Source organism: Chanos chanos, chromosome 7 (assembly GCF_902362185.1).
Source record: "Chanos chanos chromosome 7, fChaCha1.1, whole genome shotgun sequence".
NCBI classification, from domain to species: domain Eukaryota; kingdom Metazoa; phylum Chordata; class Actinopteri; order Gonorynchiformes; family Chanidae; genus Chanos; species Chanos chanos.
The window spans coordinates 41,470,667-41,497,076 of NC_044501.1; the positions used below are offsets into that span (position 1 = coordinate 41,470,667).

The 26,410-nt window shown below is 38.2% G+C and overlaps 1 pseudogene; it reads left to right on the top strand.

Moving 5' to 3' along the window:
• Positions 1 to 26,410, top strand: part of LOC115816396 (carcinoembryonic antigen-related cell adhesion molecule 5-like) — a 101,733-nt pseudogene that overhangs the window by 28,128 nt on the left and 47,195 nt on the right.

Below are 26,410 nucleotides of genomic sequence, written 5' to 3' on the forward strand. Positions count from 1 at the left end.
CACACACACACACGTACACACACACACACACACACACACACACACACACACACACACACACACACACACACACACACACCAGAGCATCAGAATAACTTGATGCAGCATGCATAGTAGAGAAATGCACTTGAAAGAAACCTCTACTGTTTCCAACCACAGTGGTCTTGTGTGTGATGTCTGAGAAAAGAGGCTGACATGACTGTTTGTGGTTTGGCTTCTCTTCTGCTTCTGCCTCATGTAGGTGGGTGGAGGTGTTAACTGGTCCTTTGTCCTGATCTGTATTCAAGATTCTCAGAAAAGTATATGACAGTTAAAATGGGCATTAACAAGATAATAACCTATTAACAAAATATTAACATATCTAAACTTGATATTTCATAAAACATCATCTTGATCTAAAAGATATACTTTTACAGGACATGAAGAATAAAAAAAAAAAAAAAAAACTGGTGAAAAAAAAAAAAAATGCATAACTCCGCATGCTAAACATGCAAATCTTTTCATATTTACAGTATTAACATCTATGACAACAGCATCACAGCTTCAGTATTAATAAGTTAACAATGTTACTGGTGTTTAGAAAGTGCTCCCCCCTCCCCAACAAACCATTTTGGTAAAAAAAAAATTAAATTTTCACCTTGGGAATGTTCAGTTCTAGTTTTTTTTATTTATAAGAAGAATAATTAGGTAGATAGTTAGATAGATAGATAGATAGATAGATAGATAGATAGATAGATAGATAGATAGATAGATAGATAGATAGATAGATAGATAGATAGATAGACATCATTTATAACAATACAGTGCCCAACTGTCTCTACCATATCAACCTTCTCGACATTTTTATAGAGGTGTGATCTAAATGTGAGAATACAGGAAGAGCTTATAATACACACTGCACATCAGACAATCTCTCACTCACACAGCATGGAGCTCAGTCCACTACACACACTGCGCTGTAAGTAATCTCCTTCTCTCTCTCTCATTTTCCCATCTTTCATTTCTAAGTGACATCATTTCTTGGAAAAGAATTCTTAGGAATTGATGTCCTGAGTTAGCAACAGTTTCCCTCAAAAAAAAAAAAAAAAAAAAAACCCTAGAACTATTGTACAATAGTACAGTCTATGTTACATATAACAGGGCTCCAGGCTCAATTTTACCGATTATTTTATTGATAGCACTAATTATTAGGCCAGTGACAGCAATTGATTTAATAAGAAGGCTTTCACGTATATTATATTCTGATTTGAAATGTATAAATTGAAAATAATCAAATACATTTATTTTATGTACACATCTTCTTGGTTTTTCTTTTCTTTGAAAACTTTCAAAATTTCCAGGATGAACAAATTTTCCAACATACTGTACAGGTCAAGTCTAAAATCAATATCTATTTACAATCAAGAGACATGTTTGGGTAAAAAAGCAAACAATTGTACAACGCGTCAGAATCTCCTGTAATGTGATTTTCAGGCAAAAGGCATTCTAAGTAGTCACAAAATTTTTCCAAATGGTTTCTTTCTTTCTTTTTTCTTAATCAAATATCATTTGTTTTTTTTGATGAGTTCACTTTCTTTAGTTTTCATGCCAAAATACGTTGCATAACTTGAAATCTAGCAGGCATTAGGCAAGTCCCAGTGCACATAATTTCTTGTTCATAACATTTTTTATACCAAAAATGAGTTGAGCTGTTAAAACAAACAAGCAAACAATCCAACCAACAAACAAACAAGCAATCAAACAAACAAACAAACAAATAAATAAATACATACAAAAAAAATGAATAAATAAATAAATAAATAAATAAATAAATAAATAAATAAATATTTTGGTCATCTGTAACATTAAAACTGTAGCTGTTGTGTGCTAATTAGCTTTACCAACCCAGCCAAGAGACCAAAGACATTATTTATTATTTGCATTATTTTTGTGACTTGCATTATTTATTTATGACTGTTTCTGTCTTTACAAAACTCGACTGGTTTGACTGTTGGGGAATCATAACTTTTTTTGAATTCACTAATTAATTATTTTTTTTATGCTGATTTGAAACACAGTAAATATAACCATAAATTTATTAGTATATAGTTCACTTCATAGCTCATTGAGGCTTGGGATTCGCTAGCAATCTGTAACCACAACAACAACAACAACAACAACAACAACAACAACAACAAAAAGAAAATTGCGTTAATCACAGATGTGCAGCATGATGAAAATCTTCTGACTCATTTTAAATTACACAGAAATGGAGAAATGACATTTTCATTTGTTAATGTTGTCAGCACACTAGCCCAACAGCTAGACCAACACTGCCTGTAGCAGACAGGTCACCCTACAGTCAACCATAACTTATTCCAGATATAGTTCTCCCTTAAGCAGTATAGCTCTTGTATTCTTAACGAAATAGATAGACAGAGAGAGAGAGAGAGAGAGAGAGAGAGAGAGAGAGAGAGATGAACTCATCTCGCCAGTCATACATATACATAAACGTGTGTATGCATGCATATAAAATGAAACAGTGCAGCATGCACAGTTAAAATGCATGTAAATGGAAAGTATTTACCATAGTGTTGATGTCTGAGAATAGAGAGGAGACCAGTGTTTGTGGTTTGACTTCTGTTCTCCTGCAACCCTTTGTGTTTTTACCAATGAAGGGGTGGGAGGAGTCTCTGTCCTTTTAGTGTCATTGTAAACACACACACACACACACACACACACACACACACACACAGATATATAGACAGCAGAGGTGAGAGTTTGTGGTTTGACTTCTGCTCTAGCTCTTCACACATATAGGTTTAGACCAGTGAGTGTAGGAGGAGCTGTTTAATGACCATACACACTCCTCACCTACATTTTCACACTCACACACACCCATGATATGAGGTTTATGGCTGATATATTGAACAGTTTAAAATCACCAGTCCACTACAAGATACAGTTAACATTGTCAGAGGAGACAAAAACTGACCAATACAATAAAATTAAAAGAAAAGAAAAAAAACCCAGATACATTCATCAGGTTCTAATACTGAACTGTAATATCGAGTCACTAGGGAATGTTAATGTCACAATTTGAATGTCACCATATGACAAATCACAATACCTAAAATATTAATGATCAGCTGGAACATTTGATCCTATCAATATAAAACACACAGAAAAATGCATTAATTTAATTCTTGTCACCAAAGAGACTATAAAACAACATGTAAAAAGACATGTTGTTGTGCTGAGCTGTTCACACTTATGTCTATTTGACTCATGTCTTAAGATCTATGTGTTAAAATATCAGTATCACATGTTCTTCTCTTCTCAGAATTCTTCCTCTTTCTCATGAACATTTCTCAGTAAAGACTGTCACTGTATTTAAGACAACTGAGACAGTCTGAATTAAACATATCTTTGTAGTCGTGTCGGGCAGCGATTGGAAGAGAGAATTTGTGCGGGGCAATATGTGGACTGATAAATGTTTCATCAGTTCTGAGGTTAATCATATTCTCCCCGTGAGTGACTTTTTGTGTTTGGTGTGCATCAGTTCTGAACGCACTGAGTTCTGGGCCATAAAAGAGAGAAACTAGGATCAAAGGGACAGAGAGAGATAGAACAGATGAGAGTGAGAGAAAGTGAGAGAGAGAGAGAGAGAGAGAGAGAAAGAGAGAGAGAGTGCAGTCAGTGAGTATGTTACATTCCTGAGTGACTTTGTTGTGAGTGACTTAACAGTCTATAAAATCTATAAAATTCCACTCATCCTCAGCTGTTCTAATTATAACTGAACAAACTAGACCTGTGAATATTCATATGATCACAAAGTCACATAAATGATAGAGTTGTAACTCACATTAATATATTCACTAAACAATCACTCATCTCTTTTCTCATACCTATTAAAGTAGATGGACCTGTAGGTAGAAAAAAATATTTTTGGTCAGTCAGTTCTCTGTGTTAAACCTTCATCACTGAGATGTTTCCCTGAGGACGGAATTCAGTGACTCACTAACTTACAAAACTCTGTGGACTTATACTCACTCAGTGACCTGAGTGTACTCAGTGGACATCTATACAGAATTCATAAGAGTGAGTTTCCATAGTTACCACTCTCAGTCTCTGATGAACCTACTTTACCTATTACTTACTGTTTCATTCCTGCAATCTTGACTTCTCCTCACTGTGTTAGTGACCACAGGGTGTCAGACATGTTTAAAGGAGGTGGCTGAAACACTGAGCCTGATGAACTTACATTATGATCATTCTGATCTGTGATAAATGGTGGGAAAGATTTGACTGAGTGGAGTGTGATCAGGGTCAAAATCTCTCATTATCTGAAAATGCAATCACTTTGTCACTCATTTTAATTAGTTTCTTCACAAGACTTACATAAGAATGCTGCATTGAAATATACTTTTTTATGAAAGGAAAATCATTTTTATGCAAAAAAGTTATCAGGTGTTTGGTCTTGGCAGTCCATGTTTTTTTTTTTTTAATAAGTTAAAAACTACATTTATTCTAAAATTCACTTAAACAAATAAAGTTTGCTTGACTAAGTTTCAAAACAAATGTGACCACTGAGGTACAGCTGGACTTTTCAGTAATAACACATGGATAAATATCCATTATCCATATTCATGCAATTTTGTATAAATCTGTGTATTTGTACAAAGGCATGGCAGTAATTGAAAGAACTGAGTTCAGATGGGTTTTGTTTTTAAATCCTATGAATTTAAATGTCTTAAAAACCTGCATCCAAAAGCAAGACAACACACAAGTTCCACAGAATTATGAAGATGATGATAATCTCTGTGGCCCAGAATCAACATATTAGGCCCTGTGTCCAATGGTATATATTTCAACCACAGTGTTTGACAGGATTAATTATAAATCCATCACTCCTGTGCTCTGAGTTTGTGTATTTCTCTGTGTTTTAGTGCTGTGTGTTCTACTCAACTCTGGACATACAAAAGGTGAGGAAATCATTGTGAAAGTTTTTATTTACCCAACTCTGTATTTGTCCTGTTTATTTTAAATTTCACTCACATGACTGAAATGTAGCCTTATTGATCATTTTTGATGCATATCCTGTAATAGGACATCAGTGATTCACACCACACAGGACATCACACACATACACAAACACACACACACACACACACACACACACACACACACATACACACGCATAGAAAGTACTACAGTATTACAGTATGTGTGGGCTGTTGACATTCTGCTGAAATAACTACAAGTTCTTTTCAGTACAGTTCTTACTCTTCCTTTCAATGTGGGAGGTGAGTGATGGACACAAATGGTGAGAGAATTTTAAATGCATCTGTCTTTCTTCTCCCTAAACCAACAGCATCACCAACAGCTACACTGTCTGTAAAACCACAGTCACAGTCCCCTGTGTATCCTGGAGAGAAAGTCACATTGACTTGTGTAATTGACTCTAAGAATAAGTGGACATATAAGTGGAAGATTAGAACAACTAGGAATGGGAAGCTTACCGACCTCACTTCATCTATAAACCCATTCATGATCACAAGAGCTGCAGTGACTGATCAAGGTGAATACTTTTGTCTGGGAGAGAGGAATAACAAATCCACATCCTCAGGATGGAGTAATGGAGTTAATCTGACTGTGAGAGGTGAGTGATTAATGTGATACAGATATAATAGAAACTACGATATATCTGACAATGTAGATTCAAAACTATTCATTAATCTTCTACAGGATCAGAACCAAAACCTCAACTCACCTCCAGTCTTAAAGGAGCAGTAATGAGAGGAGACACAGTCACTCTGAGCTGTAAACTGGACCAGTCCACAGGATGGGTGTTTTACTGGTACAGACACACACAGGACTCTTCAGCACTGACACACACTGACTCCTACACAATCAGTTCTGTTACAGACTCTGATGTAGGACAGTACTGGTGCAGAGCTGGAAGAGGAAATCCAGTCTACCACACACAATACAGTGATGCAGTCTGGGTAAATGTTACAGGTGAGTCAGAGATAGATATGGGTGTTTATAAGTTAAAACAATAGCTTGTTTCTCTGTGTTTTAGTGCTGTGTGCTCTAATACCCTCTGGACATGCCCAAGGTGATGAAAACATCATGACTGTTTTTGTTAATGTAACACTGTATTTGTCCTGTCTGTGTTAAACTTCACTCATATGACTGACATTCAGTCCTGCTCATCAGTTATGACTCACAGTCTGTAATAGGACATCAATGATGTGGTGAATGATCTGTTATCACAAAGAATATACTCACTGTTCTACATTAACTTTTATACATACATAAAAATTACAGCATGTGTTGGATAATGGTATTATAGAGAAACAAGCACAAGTTCATGGTTTTCATTCAGTGAGATGTGTGTTCGTGTAAAACAGACAACCCAAGACCTGTTCTAACACTGGAGTCTGATGACAGTGAGATCTTCATTGGAGAGACTGTCACTCTCAGATGTGACATACATGGGGGAGAAGTCAGTCAGTGGTATTATGGGTTTTATAAGGACGGTGTAAGGATCACACATGAACATGATGAGAATAATGAATATTTATTGAATGCAGCGGAAAATGACAGTGGTGAATACACTTGTAGAGGAATGTCTAAAGCTGACCATAAGTTATCAGAGATGAGTGATGCTGTAACAGTGACAGTGTCAGGTGAGTCTGTCAATGTTCATTTCTACATTGTTAAGATGTGTCATCATTAATTGATGAACTGATGAAATTAACCTAATATGTCAGTCACTGTCAGTGGTGAGTTTGCTCAGCCTCTTTTCTGAAGAAGAGCTTTTTGAAGAGCCACATTATATCTCATGTAATCAGATGAGAATGTTTAGAATGAGATTAAAATGTATACTAGAATTTTAGACGACAGCATTTCAAAGTTATGACTAATTGATTTTCCTGCTTTTTAGGCATTTTATTATTTATTACAAACTATGTACCTAAAGAATTTATTCTTTTCTCTGAACTAAAGCACTACCCAAAGCTACACTGACCATAGCCATTAACTGGAGTCATGTGTACACTGGAGAGACAGTCAGTCTGAAGTGTGTGATAGAGTCTGGGAGGAACTGGAGATATAAGTGGTATAAAGGCAGCACTCAGACTGCAGTGTCTCAGTCTAATGGTTCCACTATAAGTGGAGACACATTGATCATCAGAGCAGCTGCTGTAACTGACCAGGATCAGTACTGGTGTCAGGGAGAGAGTGATGACAGACCCACATCCTCACAAAGAAGTAGCTCTGTATTTCTCAGTGTAAGAGGTGAGTGATCAGTGTAATGTATGAAGAAAGTGCAGTAATTGGTAGTTGTGATTTCTTGGAGAGGTCATTCACCCAAAACATTTTCTCTCAAATCTGTAATTGTATAATTGTATAATTTTGATATGTAATATTGCTCTAATGAACCGAAGGTGTTCATGTTTTTCTATTTCTTTCTTTGTTTGTCTGAGGATTTCCTGTAGTTTGTCTGGTTTATTCTTATTCCTCTGATATGTCTGCCGACACTCTAACAATACACATACACTATTATTATACAGAAATTAAACAGCAGGAAGGAGTGTGTTAATTGTAAGTTCTGGGAAAGGTCATTCACACCAAACTATTATTTTTCTCGTGTCCTTGACACTGCAACATAACAGTGTTGTTTAGAACTACACTGTATTGGTGATGGTAATTGTTAGTTTGTTTAAATTTTCTTTTTAGACTGGTTTTCATCCATTGGTTTGATATGTCTGAGAGAAAGCACTGTAACACTTGCATTCTACTTTTTCTCCAAACAGCTAAATAACAGAATCTCTCACATAATGTCTCACCAGTCTATTTTATGCTGTTTTATGAAACTGATATATCATTATATCATCAGTGCCAGACCTGCTTAGATTTTTCTTCTTTGACAAAGAACAAAGATACTAAGGGGAATTTTTTTTAATATTTCATCTCATCCTGCGTCACTGTCACCATACTGAGGGGTCATCAATGAACCCTAAAATAGAATGTGACTGGTTTTGATGTATCGAAAAACACATTTCAGTGGACGGCATTTCACAGTTATGACTGATAAATTCTTCTGCTTTTAATGCCTTTTTTAATGTATTAGAAACTATGAACCTGATCATTTTTTCGTTCCTCTGAACTAAAGCAAAGCCCAAAACTGCACTGACCATAACTCCAAAGTGGAGTCCAGTCTACACTGGAGAGACAGTCAGTCTGAAGTGTGAGACAGAGTCTGGGAGGAACTGGAGATATAAGTGGTATAAAGGCAGCACTCAGACTGCAGTGTCTCAGTCTAATGGTTCCACTATAAGTGGAGACACATTGAGCATCAGAGCAGCTGCTGTAACTGACCAGGATCAGTACTGGTGTCAGGGAGAGAGTGATGACAGACCCACATCCTCACAGAGAAGTAACTCTGTTTTTCTCAGTGTAAGAGGTGAGTGATCACTGTAATGTTTGAAAAGTGTACAGTGGTTGGTAGTTGTGAGTTCTGGGAGAGATTTTCTCCCCAAATGCTTTCTCTCAAATGTGTAACTCTGCGATGGTGAATCCAGAAGTTTGTGTTTTTTCTCTGTTTTTCTGTTTGATTGTCTGAGGATTTCCTGTAGTCGGTCTGGTTTATTCTTGTTTCTCTGATATGTCTGCTGACACTGTAACAATACACACACACACTATTATTATACAAAAATTAAACAGCAGGAAGGAGTGTGTTAATTGTAAGGTCTGGGAAAGGTCATTCACACCAAACTATTATTTTTCTCAAGTCCTTGACACTGCAACATAACAGTGATGTTTAGAACTGCATTGATGAAATGTAAGTCATTTTTTATTCATTTGTTTAGATTTTCTTTTTAGACTGGTTTTCATTCAGTGGTCTGATATGTCTGAGAGAAAGCTCTGTAACAATGCTTACATTCTACTTTTCTCCAAACAGCACAATAACAGAATGTCTCACTTTAACCAGTTTATTTTATGCTGTTTTATGAAACTGATATATCATTATACCATCAGCACCAGAGCTGCTTAGACTTTTCTTCCTAGAGAAGACACAGATCACTACAACTGTGAAAAAAAAGGAATAATCTGGAAAAAAAAATAGTACAAATGTCTGTATTCATCACCACAGAAAAATTCAATAATTTTGATTGTCTCTCAAAAGATGTGGTTGACTAAAGGAGACTCAGTGACTCTGAGCTGTGAGGTTAAAGACTCCTCTACAGGCTGGACATTCCTCTGGTACAGACTCATTCCCTACACAGATGGGTTACCCAGGGTTCATTCTAACTCTGTAGAACTCCTCTCAGACAGCAGCAGAGGAGCTGGAGGCTCCTACACTCTCAGCCCTGCTGCTCTTAAACACACAGGAGTTTATGTGAACAGAGTTTTTTATTTGAAAAGTGAATTTAATATGGTTGTGTTTCCAATTTCTGTTAAGGACACTGCTAATGATGGAGTAATAACATTTCCTCACAGCACCTGTTTCTGATCTCAAAACCTGAACAAATGTGATATCTAACTGTCTCTCTGTGTCTCAGCCCTGTCTCCTCCAGCCTCTCTGATCATCAGTCCCAATACAACTCAACACTTTACATCTGATTCTCTCTCACTGAGCTGTGAGGTACAGAGTGACTCTACTGGATGGACAGTGAGACGATACACAGATAATGGAGAGGTGTCAGACTGTTCATCAGACTGGGGATCAGTAACAGGATCTACATGTAGCATCAGCTCCCTCCAGTCATCAGACAGTGGAGTGTACTGGTGTCAGTCTGACTCTGGAGGGAACAGTAATCCTCTCAACATTACAGTAACCAGTGAGTCGCAACAGTTGCTTCCCATACATGCGCCTTAGTTAAATATTATTCATTCTCTGTATAGGAAAATATCTCTTTGTGTCTTGTATGAATACATTCCTGTATAGTGTTGTCACACATGGTAAAAAATTGAGAAAGATACAGAATCTTTGCCGATATACATTGATGATAATGTATCTGATAAAATGAGTCAAACCACATATAATTTCTACATGAAAGCAGATATATTTTTAAACTTCAGATCAAATATTCAGATTGCAAGCATAATTATATTCTCCTTGCTCAATGTAACACAGACACACACACACATGCACACGCACACACACACACACACACACATACCATACCTCTGACATTTGTAACTGCAGCGCAATACTAAGAGAACACTGAAAATGTGAGTACATAACTAAAGTGTGTGTTTATTTGTGCGTGTGTGTGTGTGTGTGTGTGTGTGAATAGATTCAGTGACAGGTGATGGATTCTCTGTTGTAACAGTCGGAGTGGTGATGGGACTGGGCGTGTTCTTCATGTTCATCATTATAATGACTCTGATTTATTGCTCAGGTAAAACAAAGACTCAGTGCATCCAATACTATTAGTGTAAAGGTCTAATTATGAAAATTACAGTTATAATGACATTATAAATTTCATATAAGATCAATGTGTTGTGTACTAAATAATTGGCAATTATAATAAGTGGCTATTGTGTCTTCTATATTATTGCAGGTTCCTGCTCTAATAAAGCATGTCTGTGAGTGTTTTTATGTTTTCATTAATATGGTGTGCTAGTGTTGCACATAAAGGTATAATTTCATGTCATGGATCTCTGTCGTCCTCTAGAGTCAAAAGACAGAGCCACACCAGTCAGACTTCAAAGCAGGACCAGAACCAAACCAGAGGAGAAATGGGTATTCAGTCAGGACACTTGTCTCTACCGTGTGTTCTGAACAGAACAGCAACTTTACAAACATTTCTACACATTGATCTTCATGTCTCAGTCACAGTAGCAGAGTTTTTACGTGTCCATAAGTCCAGAAATGTCACAAACAATTCTGAGCAATAACATTTTATAATTTCCTGTCTTGTGTTTCAGATGACGCTGAAGAGGGATCAAGTGATGTGACTTATTCTCAGATCGCGATGAAAAACATGAAAATACAGAACAAAGGTAAATCAACCTCATCTCACAACCACAGCAACACGACTCTATAGTCATTCCATTCATATTGTATCAGTCATCACGAATTTCATTATATTTGAAGTCATATCTCATAAATTCAAACTCTTACCCCTATCAGACAGGATCAACACATCACAAGAGGACACAGTTTACTCACAACTGAAGTCAAACACAACCACAGGTATAACAACACCATAGGTTTTTCTTTTCTTTTTTGTTTTTTCAACTGTACAGTGTATCTCTTGTATTATAATCTATAACATTTTACTTATTATGTTATATTGTCCTCCACTTTTTAAGTTCAGTTATATTGTATCATCTGTCACTTAGTCTTTCACTATCTTGTTACTTGCTCTATGTGTCGTCCTATACACACTGGCCCTGTCTTGTATATTACACTGTGGTCAGTGAGAAACCACTGTATTCTTGTATATGGATGAGATAACAATACATTTGATTTGACTTGACTTTGATAACACTCCACATCACAGACTCATGGCATTTTAAGTGGGTCTGAACATGTTTGAGTTTTAAAGGCTGTGGTAAGAGAGACATTATATCAGTCTGGATCTAATGTAGTGTGTGAAGGTAGTGCACATATTTAATGATATGAACACTGACCTTTGTTTTAGGCCATTAAAACATAGGAACATTATTAGACCAGATAATGGGGAATGTGAGATGAACAAACTCTCTCATTCAGACTGTATCTGTTCTACTTAACAATAGATTGTGTAGCTGGACCCAGTGATGTGACTTATGCTCCTATTGTGATAAAACAGAAGAAAAACAAGAAGAAGAGTAAAGGTGAGAGCAATGTTTCTGAAGTAAAATGAAAATGACTTTTGTTTTCAATTCTGGAGCTTGTTCATTTTATTAGAACTATTACACAACTCTCATGAGGTCACTGCTTATTTCTGTGACTATTGGTGCTAATTGTTCATATGGTAAAATATAAAATAAATTCTCATTAAGTTGAACTATTAGAGTCTGATGTGCAGACCGGCATCATGACAGAGCCTGTGTACTCCCAGCTCAAACATGGTATGTATGATGAAGTAAAGTTGCATATGGATTCTATTGTTTCTAAATCTTCATGCTAACTCAAATGAATTCATTCAGTTTGATGAAATGCATTTTGGTTTTTTGTATGTTTGTTTTGTTTTTTTGTCTTGCTTTTAATGACATTCTCGGAAAATTGAGAATATCCAAATGGTCAAGCTAGTGTAGTCATATCATCCGAAATATATGGTATATACCTCATCATGGGGTCTATCATCCCCACAAGAAAACGTTACGTGTTGTGTTTGATTGTGCGTCAACATTTGCTGGAACCTCATTAAATAAAGAGCTCCTACAAGGGCCTGATTTAACAAACACCTTACTAGGTGTTCTCCTTCGTTTTCGCCAAGGTCCCATTGCCCTTATGACAGACATTAAGGGAATGTTTCATCAGGTAAGAGTGGCAGAGGAAGATATCAATTATCTGCATTTTCTCTGGTGGCCTGATGGAGATGTCACTAAAGACCTTATTGAACACAGAATGATGGTCCACATTTTTGAAGCAGTGTCCTCCCCAAGCTGTGCCACGTATGCTTTGTTAAAGACTGCTGATGACAACCAAAATCTCTATCCAGAAGAGGTTATAAACACCATTAGGCAGAATTTCTACGTTGACGATTGCCTAAAGTCCGTCCATTCTGTAGATCAGGCAATATCTCTTTATAAACAGCTTTCAGAGGTGTGTGCCAAAGGGGGCTTCCAACTCAATAAATGGGTTTGCAATCGTCGTTCTGTCCTCTCTGAGATCGCTGAGGAAAACAGAGCCGAAGGTGTGAAGACACTGGACCTCAGCTGGGAGCAGCTCCTCATGGAAAGAGCCCTGGGAGTCCAATGGGATGTTGAGCAGGATGTATTCACCTTCAGCATCATGAATAAACACAAGCCAATGACAAGACGTGGCATTCTGTCAACTGTAAGCTCTATTTATGATCTTTTGGGCTTCTTAGCACCAGTCATTCTCACTGCAAAACAGATTTTGCAACATTTGTGCAAAATGAAATTTGGATGGGATGAACCAATTCCAGTGGAAACTGCCCAAGTTTGGCGAAAGCGGTTGGATAATTTAGTTTTACTGAATACATTTAGCGTTGGAAGATGTTTTACACCCAAAGGCTTTGGTACGATAACAATGGCACAGCTGCATCACTTTTGTGATGCTAGTGAGAATGGATTTGGAAGTTTGTTTTTGGTAAATGCGGATTGAGTGACGGTGGTTGAAAACGATTTTTTGACTTAAATGTCTCGACCTTTCCATGTTTCGCTTTTCCAAATTAAGACCGTGGAATGAATGAGCAGGTAGCTGTTTTGAACGCACTTTTGATTCACTTCATTTCCCTTTATATTACAAATCTAAGTTATTTTCGTTTTCTTTTATGTGTTATTGGAATTATCAAGTCTTTTTGGTTGACATCTTTTGTTTCAATAAATGGAATTTCATTGATTTAAAGAAGGACTCGAAAGTGCGTTCAAAACAGCTACCTGCTCATTCATTCCACGGTCTTAATTTGGAAAAGCGAAACATGGAAAGGCCGAGACATTTAACTGGACAAAGGAACGAAAGCTATACAAACGTATGCTTTTCTCGATCCAGGCAGCTCTGCAACATTTTGCACTGAGTCGTTGATGATGCAGTTAAATGCTACAGGAAAGAAAGTAGAAATACTACTTAAAACCATGGGACAGGAGAGGCCTGTAATTAGTTATAAACTCTCTGGTTTAGAAGTAGCTGCTTTACATGAAAACACATATCTGAAATTACCTGATGTGTATACCCAAAAGTCAATCCCCATCACAAAATGGCTACAACATTCCGGCCCCTAATTCTTGAATTACAAGCAATTACAACATCAGAACAATAGGAATATTCCAACATTTTCTTACGACTGTATAACCAGTATCCCCCACATCTGCATTTGGAATCAGTGTGGGGAGTGGTGGCCAGTTGAACTTCACATTTTGTCCAGAAGATAGAGATATTGTTCAAAACTACACTGTTTCCATCACCATCAGTAACAACTTAAGACTGCCTCATGCAGGAGGACTAAAAATACTCTTGAAATATAAGCTATGTTTCTATGCTTCCCTCTAGTGGTTGAAAGTGTTGTAGCGCATTCACTGCACACCTGAATCTCCAAATGAGACAGGCTCCTCCAGAAATGTTAACAGTAATGACTGAGTCAGTCTGGTATGTGACTTAAATACCAGTTGTAGTTCTAATTGTAGCAGTAGCTTTCTCCCTTGCAGGGCTAAGAGATCCAGCCCTACCTTATTTACTCCACAAGAGAAGTTGTTCAGTTTTATTCTGTTTTCTTCCAGTCCTTCAACCACAGTCTCATAGATGATTCTTTAGATGATTATGACATGTATATACTGTAGTTCCCTTACTGCACATCTATTTAACCTTGATGCAAATAAAAGACTCAAACTCTTATACAAAACACTCAGTGTCTTCAGTCTGAGTAAAGAAACATGTGCCTCTTTATCAAGACAATAAACACAATGTCTCTCACTATTTTACTGAGGTCAGCTGAGAACATACAGATACAGTCAAATACAATGTGACTGTCATCACATAATGTCTGTGTGGTGTATCTAGTGTGTCATGCATTTGATAACAGGAGTCTCATCTACAGCTGGATTAGGAGACTGAGTGGATTTAAAACCCAGCTGAACTTCAGTCTGAGTCCAGCAGAGGGTTACACAAAAGAGACCTTATCTCCAATAACGTCACTTTGCGCATTACACAATAATAATGTTTTCTCCAATAATATCACTAAAGCCAATCATTATCTTCAGTGAGATTGTTCTGTACACACATTATTGAATCATGAGGACAGGCTGACTATAAAATGACTTTAAAATGACTATAAAATGACTGTAAAATGACTATAAAATGACTATAAAATGACTGTAAAATGAGAGAATGGGAGAATCTGTTCTTTTTAAAGCTGCTTCTGAGGAGAATGTTGAGATATTGTGTGGAAAGTGAAGTCTTGCTGCAGTGTACATGGTGTGAGATTTTGGGAGAATCTTGAAATTGTCCATTTTAAAGTCACATTAGCGTGGACTAAAACACCAATTGGAAGCATCAGTTTTTTTTTTTGTTTTTTTTTGTTTTTTTTTTTATCAGAAATGATAAATTAATCTATTCACTGATTCCCTTTTGTTTACAATGTTGTTTGGGGAACAAAAAAGGAGTAACATGGATTTTGAGAACATCTTTGTTTCTCAGTTCCTCTGTGTCAGGGGCAATGGATGAGGTCCTAATAGTCAACCTCAGTGAAACTGTTTTAGATGCTGTCCATGGTGCTGAAACATGTTCCAAAGTGAGATGAAACATGTTGTAGTTTGGAGCTGTGGGTTTTTCCTTGACTTTGTTCCAAGGTCTTTTTCATGACCTCTCTGAACATGCAATTGCTTCAATTATCTCACATTATTTGTAGATGATGTCTAGATCACTTGCTGAACTAAAACAGGTGAGAGTTTTATATACACATACACATTTTGACCAACTCAAGACAAATACATAAAATGGGTGGGGGGGTTGCATTTATATATGCTATGCTATACAGCCCTGGAGAAAAAACTGACCCCCGCCTATTGTCATTGCATCATTCGCACTCTGTTGAGGTGGAAATAAGAGGAGGAGTTTTTCCTGGGTTGTGCGACATGCTAAAAAATAACAGCTTTATTACACAGCAAATTATCTATTAGAATTGCATGTCAGTAACTTTGTAGATAAAACAGTTCACACACCAGCTTATATAATTTGTCTTGTTGGTCTTCACAGTAATTGACCTTTATAGATTTCAGTCATACCAATTGTCAGAGTGACCACTCTGCAGAGACTTTTTTTAAATGCGATTACTGAAGCTCTAGTCACTGTGCCAGACACATCATTTTTTAATTCTCCTAAACCAGTGATTCCCAATTCCAGTCCTGGGGACCCACTGCCCTGCATGTCTCTTCATTATCACAGTTAATTGAGCTAACCGAGGGCTTGATGACTAACTGATCAGTGGAATCAGGTGTATCAGTCTTGAGTTAAAACAAAGATGTGCAGGACAGTGGGTTCCCAGGACTGGAGTTGGGAATCACCGTCCTAAACCCATCTGTAGCCTCCTAAACCATCAAGTGATAAATATGATGATGACTGATATGGGTGTAGGTGTCTTCTCCTGTTTTGTGTTGAATCTGGATCTACCAGGTCACCTGGATAAAGTCTTAACACAGAGTCTATCAATACACCAGAGACATTTTTCTCATCTCAACAGCAGCATTTCAACTGAGAGGAAAATTTACACAGGTAATATATGATAGGTAAATGTCACACTAAAGTTTACCATGTGAGTAATGATTTAGCTAAAGACCTACAGACAACATATTTTTAGTCAAACTTGGTGGTGAGGCTCTCTCTGTATTAACAGAGTGTTGCAACAAGTGGAGTGAACCCAAAAGCAGAACACAGGCACGGAGTGAAATTTAGATGAAGATTTATTGTAGGTGAGGGTTGTGGAAATGTATTGTTAGAGAATTGAATGAGCAGACGGAGACAGATGGAGGTAGCGACAGATGAAGATGAAGCTGGTGAGTGGAAACCAGTCAGAGTGCTGCTGGTAAACTCAGGGCAGTGAGTGTGGCTGAAGATGAGGATGAAGCTGATGAGTGGAAACCAGTCAGAGTGCAGCTGGTAAACTCAGGGTGGTGAGTGTGGCTGAAGACGAGGATGAAGCTGGTGAGTGGAAACCAGTCAGAGTGCAGCTGGTAAACTCGGGGCAGTGAGTATGGCTGAAGATGAGGATGAAGCTGGTGAGTGGAAACCAGTCAGAGTGCAGCTGGTAAACTCGGGGCAGTGAGTGTGGCTGAAGATGAGGATGAAGTTGATGAGTGGAAACCAGTCAGAGTGCAGCTGGTAAACTCAGGGTGGTGAGTGTGGCTGAAGATGAGGATGAAGCTGATGAGTTGAAACCAGTCATGGTGCAGCTGGTAAACTCGGGGCAGTGAGTGTGGCTGAAGATGAGGATGAAGGTGGTGAGTGGAAACCAGTCAGAGTGCAGCTGGTAAACTCAGGGCAGTGAGTGTGGCTGAAGATGAGGATGAAGCTGATGAGTGGAAGCCAGTCAGAGTGCAGCTGGTAAACTCAGGGTGGTGAGTGTGGCTGAAGATGAGGATGAAGCTGATGAGTTGAAATGCAGTCAGAGGGCCGCTGGTAAACTCAGGGCAGTGAGTGTGGCGGAAGATGAGGATGAAGGTGATGAGTGGAAACCAGTCAGAGTGTAGCTGGCAAACTCAGGGCGGTGAGTGTGGCTGAAGATGAGGATGAAGCTGGTGAGTGGAAACCAGTCAGAGTGCAGCTGGTAAACTCAGGGCGGTGAGTGTGGCTGAAGATGAGGATGAAGCTGGTGAGTGGAAACCAGTCAGAGTGCAGCTGGTAAACTCAGGGCATTGAGTGAGGCTGAAGATGAGGATGGCAGTTGAGGAGAAGGCTGGACAGTCAGACAGACAGGTAAAGGAGAATATGATCCAGACAGGCTGAGACAATGAACTGGCGTTAAGTGGATGAGCAACCAGGGTATAATTGCAGCAGAGCAGATTGGTTGCAGGTGTGCTGGCTGATCAGGGAATTAGGAGTGCCATGCCCACATGCAGACACACACACACACACACACACACTCACACACACAGAAACGACGAGGGAGTGAAGGAACCATAAGGGAAGGGAAAACACTAAAAACATAAGAGAAAAAGAAAAACTAGAAACATGGCTGAGGCCGTGACACAGAGTCACTGAAAGAGACAATGGAAATGTCCAGCACTTTAACACAGAGAGAACATTTCAACAAGGTGCACACACACACACACACACACACACACACACACACACACACAGACATGCATACATACAAACAAACCAGTATAGAAAAAGAACAGAAAAACAAAACAAAACAAAAGACAAACAACAACAAAAAACACACAGGGAGAGGGGGAGAACTGACCCTGTATCCTGCTTCACTGCACTGTTCAGCAGGGCCTGAGAAAGACAGTACAATTCTAGTCGCATAACATTCAGAGCACAATACAATTCATTTTTTTGTGAATGAAAATACATTTTTTTTTTAATAACTAAGTGAGAGAACTGTCACAATAAAATGACCAAAGGCCTTTCTGTCTCACGGTGATCCTCTGATTACTTACGATCGATGTTTAACGGCTAATCTGTATTAAACCTCATGTAATAAACTGCCAAAGTGCACTTTCTGCTCTTAAAGATTTCATTTTGTTTTGTTTTGTTTTGTTTTGTTTTGTTTTGTTTTGTTTTGTTTTGTTGTTTTGTTTTGTTTTGTTTTGTTTTTACACAGAAGACTTTGCTTGTGCCACACAGACTTGCCCAACTAAAACAGAACATTCCAAATCTGTCAGCCTTACATCTTACACACTTTTTTAAAAGTAATCTCTCAATCTCTCTCTCTCTCTCTCTCTCTCTCTCTCTCTCTCTCTCTCTCTCTCTCTCTCTCTCTCTCTCAAAGCTCAAATACAGGAAGAGTTTATAACACACAGTTCACATCAAACAGTCTCTCACTCACACAGCATGGAGCTCAGTCCTCTACATGTGCTGCTCTGTAAGTCATGTCTTTTCTTTCTTTTTTTCATTTTGATGAGAAATAACTTTGCTTTTTGAGAGGGCAACCTGTAGCCTTTATGGGTAACTTTTCTACAGAGATGTGTTTTCTCTATGGCATTCAATCAAGTCCAACTCCAGAGCCATAAACTGAATATAATATCAGTGATAAGTCATATCACAGTGAGAGAGTGTTGTATTGTCTATGTATCAGTGAGATAATTTGTCAGTGGGAGATTTAAAACACTCTAAAACTCATCCGTAGCAATACTGATTATGAAATGACGGCATTGAATCGCTTTGAAACTCCTGTTTTCTCCTTTTTCATGCTCAGTCATTCAGAACTAGAAGGTTCAAGAGTGTCCAATATAATGTTGTTTTATATTTTATCTATAGTAATACTGAATGTGTATGTGTTTATTGATCATTTCATTCTAAACACAGCATTCAGTGAATGAGAATGTATGAGTTTTTTTTTTTTAAATTATGGTTTATGGTGTGTGAAAATAATTGATAGAATAATTACCGATTGGCCAGAGATGAGACAGTTCAACACAGCAGACTCAAGAGACCAGCAGGTCATACACACACAAACACACACACACTCACTCACACACATGCATGCACACACATGCACGCACACACACACACACACACACACACACACACACACAAGCATACATGTATATATGCATGCATATAAAATAAAATAGGGTTTCCAATAACCCCACCAATATTGTATGATGCCTGACAGCAGAGCAGAGGTGAGAGTTTGTGATTTGACTTCTGCTCTAGTTCTTCACACATGTGGGTTTAGACCAGTTGGTGTAGGCGGAGCTGCTTAATGACCATAAACAATATTCACTGCTCACCAACATTTTCACACACACGTAGACCCGTGACGTCAGGTTTATGTCTGATATACTGAACAGTTTAGAACCCTCAGCACTCTACATGATATGGTTACTTTGTTTAGGGAAAAAAAATGACCTATTTAATAAATATAATAATTAATCAGATTTTAATACTGAACTGTAATATCAAGTACTCAAGGATGTTAATGTCACAGTTTGACTATTAAAGGCCTATATGACATAACACAATCCCTAAACCACTGATGATCAGATGGATAATTTGATCCTATCAATACAAAACTCACACAAACATACCAGAACTCCATTCCTCTAACCTATGAGACACCATAAAAAAAGTTTTGCAAAATTCGTCTTTTGCAAGTTGAACTGTTCACACTAATGTCAGTGTGACCCATGACTTGAGGTTTCTGTGTTAAAATACCAAAACCACATGTTCCTCTCTTCTCTGTATACTTCCTCTTTCCAACGTTTCTCAGTCAAGACTGGCACAATATTTACGGCTGATGGGAGAAATACTTTGAAACTTCTATTAATTATGTATTCACACACACACTCTCTTTCTCTCTGTCAGTCCACTACATCTGCTGCTGTGTAAATAATCTCTTTCTCATTTTCGTACTGTCTCAGTCACACCATTACTCGGATGTTAACGACAGACATTTATCTATTGCCGAAGCCCCTTTTCAGTTCTATGTTGTCATATGTCACTTCTCTTTTTTATTTTGTATTTGAACTTTTTACCCATGGCACTGGATGCTGTGTGTGCGTGCGCGTGTGTGTGTGTGTGAGTGAGAGAGAGAGAGAGAGAGAGAGAGAGAGAGAGCGAGCATTGGACATCATTTACAAAGTGAAGCTTATTTCAGTAAACATCATCAGATACAGGCCAAAACTTGTATAATCACCACTTGAGTAAAGAGGAGAAAGTCTAGAATACTATCTCACTGATTCACTGATGTACTGAATATGTCCATTACTGTCCCCTCTGAGCTTTTAGAATTGTATCTGTAAACTGTAGAGGATTAGTGACAGCTCCTCCCACACACACACACACACTGGTTTAATCACACACGTCTCAACTAGAACAGAAGCGAATCCAGAATCAGTCATTGTTATTCAACCAATCACCTTATAGAGAGAAACAGGCAGAAAAAGTACTTATTTAAGGTTAGAATTCATATTACTTAACAGGCTATTAATAACTTTTGAAAATATACTGCAAGTTTAGTAAATGCGTAGTAAATAAATCTGTAGAAACTTGCTAGACTGTAGACTGAACCGTAGATTAAAGTTGATAAACACACCCATAATATATACTGCCTTACAGCAGAGCAGAGATGAGAGTTTGTGGTTTGGCTTCTGTTCTAGTTTTTTCACACAGGAGGGACATCAGATTCATGTGTGATGTGATCAACAGGTAAAACCAGCCTGCTGCAGGCTTCACTTACAATTCTCAGAGGAGATTAATAAATGATCTATTTAACAGATTGATGAATAAATGAGACGTTAGTGGTCATTTTCAGTTTCAAATGACAGAGAAAGAAGAGAATATAGTTGTTTGTGTGTTTGTGTGTGTGTGTGTGTGTGTGTGTGTGTGTGTGTGTGTGTGTGTGTGTGTGTGTGTGTTTGTGTGTATACATGTGTGTCAGTCTGTGTGTGCGTGTGTGCGTGTGTGAGTGTATGGAACGTTTTATGTCAGTGGACATGGAACTCCATCCCTCTCTCCTTTGTTCATCTATCCCTCTAATTACTCCTCTTTCATTTCCATCACTGCAATACATCACCTCTACATAGTTAAAGAAATAGCGTAAATCTGCATGAACATTGTTTGCATGTTTGCTAATGTAAATGTCAGCAAAAGATTTTTAAAAAGTTCAGGAGAGGGAACAGAACTTACAAAGTCGTCTCTCCGACGGAGAAGTTAGACATCTGTAAAAGATACAAACATTTCATTCTTATCAGCACTCTCTGTGTCTGCAGAGGCGTGATCTAAATGTGAGAATATATATGAGGTCATAACACACACTGTAGATCAAACAGTCTCTCACTCATAGAGCATGGAGCTGAGTCCACTACATGTACTGCTCTGTGAGAATGATCTCTCTGTGTCATTTTATCAGTGATATCACTGTCTGAGAATGGAACAGGAGTGACAAAGACTTTGTCTGTTGAGGGGGGAGTTAAAGATATATTCTGTATTCTGAATCCCAGCAAGTTTTATTCTTATTGTGAGTTGGCGAGTGGATGAAAGTGGAAGTATAATGTGAATTTAACAGTGGGAGTGTTCATAGTGTCTCTGTTCTCTGAGTCTCTGAATCGCTGTTGTATTTCACTCTTCATTTAGGAGATTCTTACACAAGTGTTAATCTGTGTCTGATACTGTGTTTCTAAAATAACCCTCATTTGATCAGTTATCTGTGCTACTCTTCGCAAACTGCAGATGTAGTTTTGAGAAACTCAGTGGATTAGAGATTAGACCTGATGTGGTTATACTGTAGTTCAATTATTTTAGTAGTAAATGTGAGATAAATGTCATAAATGCTGATGATGAAACATGGGAGAAAAGTGACTGATAGGTTTGTTGTCAGATTCTAAATGAAATCGTTTTCTATATGCAGGATTGAAGAGCATGGTGTTAAATATAGAAACTGGCAAAGCAAAAGGTCAGAATAGTTTGATAATGGAAGAGAATACTGAATTCAGAACACTGTATATTTATCTAAGTTGTCAAAAGAAGTAAAGGTAGAGACTACAGAATTTAAGAATCTAAATGTAAAAACTCAGTCATAATGAATCTAATCAGTATCATATAGAGATAAAACAATGTAGTTATAATGAATCTAATCAGTGTCACATAGAGATAAAACAGTGTTGTTATAATGAATCTCAGCAGTATCATACAGAGATATGACAATGTAGTTATTAAAGGTCAAATGTATCTGCTATTTTCTAAGTTTCTCTGTCTATGTTTTAGTGCTGAGTTCACTCTTCTACTCTGGACATACACAAGGTAATAAAAATGTTATTCATGACTTTTCTTAAATGTCCTGTACCATGTATCCTCCTGCACAATGTCAGATTTTTGAGATGTGAGTGTATGCTTAGAGAGATGTTTAGTCAAAACCTCACACAGCATCAGGGTTCAATGACTATATAATGGAAGCTGTATGGTGTATGTACACATCACTGTTTATTGACTGGTTAATGGAAGCTGTATGCTGTATGATAAGTGGTGTGATTATTTGTCTCCTCATCACATTTATTTCAGTCAGAGTTGTATGTGTTCATGCAGCTTTAGACTTAGTCCTCTATTTCATCTGGTTCCTGCAGAACAAACTTCTCTGACTCTGTATCCTCAGTGGACTCTGATATTCAGTGGAGAGACAGTGACACTCAGATGTGAAGTTCCTGAAGGAAAAATATCGGTCTTTCAATATTCCTGGCACAAAGTTGGAGAAACGAGGATAGATTACAGATCAAACAGTAATGAATACAGAATCAGTCCTGTACAAACATTCCACAGTGGTATTTATAAATGTATGGCTCAGAGTATATATGCTCATTACTATTATGTCGTGAGTGACATAGTAAACCTTAATGTTATAGGTGAGTTTGCATCTCTGATACTTATCAGTTTTTGTCCTTTAATTAATTATCTTACATACATCAGTATGAACTTATTCTAACATCTAGTTACATGTATCAAATTTAATAGTGTGAATGTGTGTGTGTGTGTGTGTGTGTGTGTGTGTGTGTGTGTGTGTGTGTGTGTGTGTGTGTAACAGAGAGACCAAAGGCCTACCTCTATCTGCGTCCTAAAAACACACAGATATTCAGTGGAGAGACAGTCACTCTCAGATGTGACATATATATGAGAGGAGACAGTAAGTGGATTTACAGCTGGTATAAGACCAGTGATATTAAGTCACCAGTTCACTCTAATGGGAAAAATGAATATACATTCAGTGTTACTGAGTCTGACAGTGGAGAATACACTTGTAGTGGAAAACAGAAAAGTGACTCTCAGAACTCAGAGATGAGTGATGCTGTAACACTGACTGTGTTTGGTGAGTTTGTTCATATTTTAACGCTACATACTGATAGTTTCTCATAATTTAACCATGAAAATATTCTGTATATATTTTCAGGCAGTAAGACTACTGAGAAAAATAAATGTATACTACCCTACATTACCAACAGCATTACCAACAGCTACACTGACTGTAAAACCACAGTCCCCTGTGTATCCTGGAGAAACAGTCACATTGACTTGTGTAACTGACTCTGGGAGGAACTGGAGATATAAGTGGTATAGAGGCAACACTCAGACTGCAGTGTCTCAGTCTAATGGTTCCACTATAACTGGAGACACATTGACCATCAGAGCAGCTGCTGTAACTGACCAGGATCAGTACTGGTGTCAGGGAGAGAGTAATGACAGACCTACGTCCTCACAAAGAAGTAACTCTATTACTCTGGCTGTGAGAGGTGAGTGATTAATGTGACACAAATGTAAAGGTCAGTATGTTATTTCTGACAGTGTAGAGTCTGAACTATTCATTTTTCTCCTACAGGATCAAACCCAAAACCTCAACTCACCTCCAGTCTTAAAGGAGCAGTGCTGAGAGGAAACACAATTACTCTGAGCAGTAAACTGGACCAGTCCACAGGATGGGTGTTTTTCTGGTACAGACACACACAGGACTCTTCAGCACTGAAACAGACTGATAAAGACTCCTACACAATCAGTTCTGTTACAGACTCTGATGGAGGACAGTACTGGTGCAGAGCTGGAAGAGGAAACCCAGTCTACTACACACAATACAGTGATGCAGTCTGGGTAAATGTTACAGGTGAGTTTTTAGACTCAGTTATGTGGACATGAATATGATGGATTTGAGATTTATTGTTTCCTAAGAGTTTAGATGTGTCACTCTCTGTTTTGTGTTTTGTATTTGTGTGCTGTACATTAGTGTGGTATGTATTTTATTCTACAGAGAGTCCAAAGGCTGTTGTGATCCTGCAGCCTGATAAACAAACATTCAGAGGAGAGACTGTTACTCTCACATGTCAAATACAGGGAGAGAGAGACACTGACTGGGAATACAGCTGGTATAAGAAGAGTTCTTCACTCAGTCCTGTCAGTAAAGATCAGGAATACACAATCAGTCCTGTTTCTGAGTCCCACAGTGGTGAATACACCTGTAGAGGAAAAGACAGAAGTGACTCACAGAACTCAGAGATGAGTGATGCTGTAACACTGACTGTGTCATAAGGTGAGAGTGTGAGTGGAAGGATGTGACTGGAAACATGTTCTTTGTCCTAAATGGCAAATAAAATCAAAATAAACTTGAGATTCCATTTGAAATATTAAAAAAGATAATGCCTGACAAAACTGTTATAAGTATTCTGAAAGTATTGTCTCGTCCCTAACAGGTATAGCCCAGTCAGTTGTGAGTGTCTCTCCAAAGATGTGGTTGACTGAAGGAGACTCAGTGACTCTGAGCTGTGAGGTTAAAGACTCCTCTACAGGCTGGACATTCCTCTGGTACAGAGTCATTCCCTACACAGATGGGTTACCCAGGGTTCATTATAACTCTGTAGAACTCCTCTCAGACAGCAGCAGAGGAGCTGGAGGCTCCTTTACTCTCAGCCCTGCTGCTCTTTAACACACAGGAGTTTATGTGTGCAGAGCACAGAGAGGAAATCCAGTCTATTACTCACAGTACAGCACAACACAGCCACTGTGGGTCATTGGTGAGTTACAAGATTGATGTTTCTTTCGCAGTTTTGCATTCTGTGTAACTTAAAACACAAAACTAGCTCTGGCTGGTATGAATTTGGTATCGGACATTTAAAGCCAAATCCTCACAGTTGTGAGATCCTTAAAATGCAGCCTGGTCATTAAGCGATTTCTTTCCATGTTTCAGCTCTGTCTCCTCCAGCCTCTCTGATCATCACTCCAAGCAAAACTCAACACTTTATCCTTAAAATTCTCTCACTGAGATGTGAGGTACAGAGTAACTCTACTGGATGGACAGTGAGACGACACACAGATAATGGAGAGGTGTCAGACTGTTCATCAGACTGGGGATCAGTAACAGGATCTACATGTAGCATCAGCTCCCTCCAGTCATCAGACAGTGGAGTGTACTGGTGTCAGTCTGACTCTGGAGGAAACAGTAATCCTCTCAACATAACAGTGACCAGTAAGTCTCTATCAACACTAATATCTTTCATATATAAGTGTAACGACCTTGCCTCCTCCCTCGCTGGTTTCAGCCATTCCGTTCTCAGCGTCGCCGGTTTACTTATCACCGATTTGATCACCCTCATTCTGCACACCTGCCTTCACTTTAGTTCTCTCTGATTCCTTTCACTATTTAAACCCCTCTGCTGGATCAGTGAGTGTGAAGTCTACACTTCCCATGTGTTTTATGAGCCGTATATTGAGTATATATTGTTCTCCAGTCGTTTGGCCGTCTGTTACCCTATTTTTGTCAATCTGTCTTTAGAGCCCTGGTAACTTTGTTTTTTGTTGTGTCTGCTGTCATAGTAATTTCAACACCTGTCATTAAAACAGCTGTGCACCGCACTTGTGTCCAGTAACGTGGTTCTTTCTGACAATAAGAAAGAGGAAGTTTCTGATAGTGACCATTAAAAATGGTTCTTGCTAGCAACTGAAGGTAATCATTGCCATTTTGATCTTGAGCCAGTCTCTGAAAATTCAGTCGAGTGAAGGTGCTGACATTTTGCTTTTTGATAGCTGTCGGACAATCACGGGGTTCCTTCTAAGTGGCGAGTGAGGCCATGCCTTTGTACCCTGCTAATGTGTCATTCACTTTAA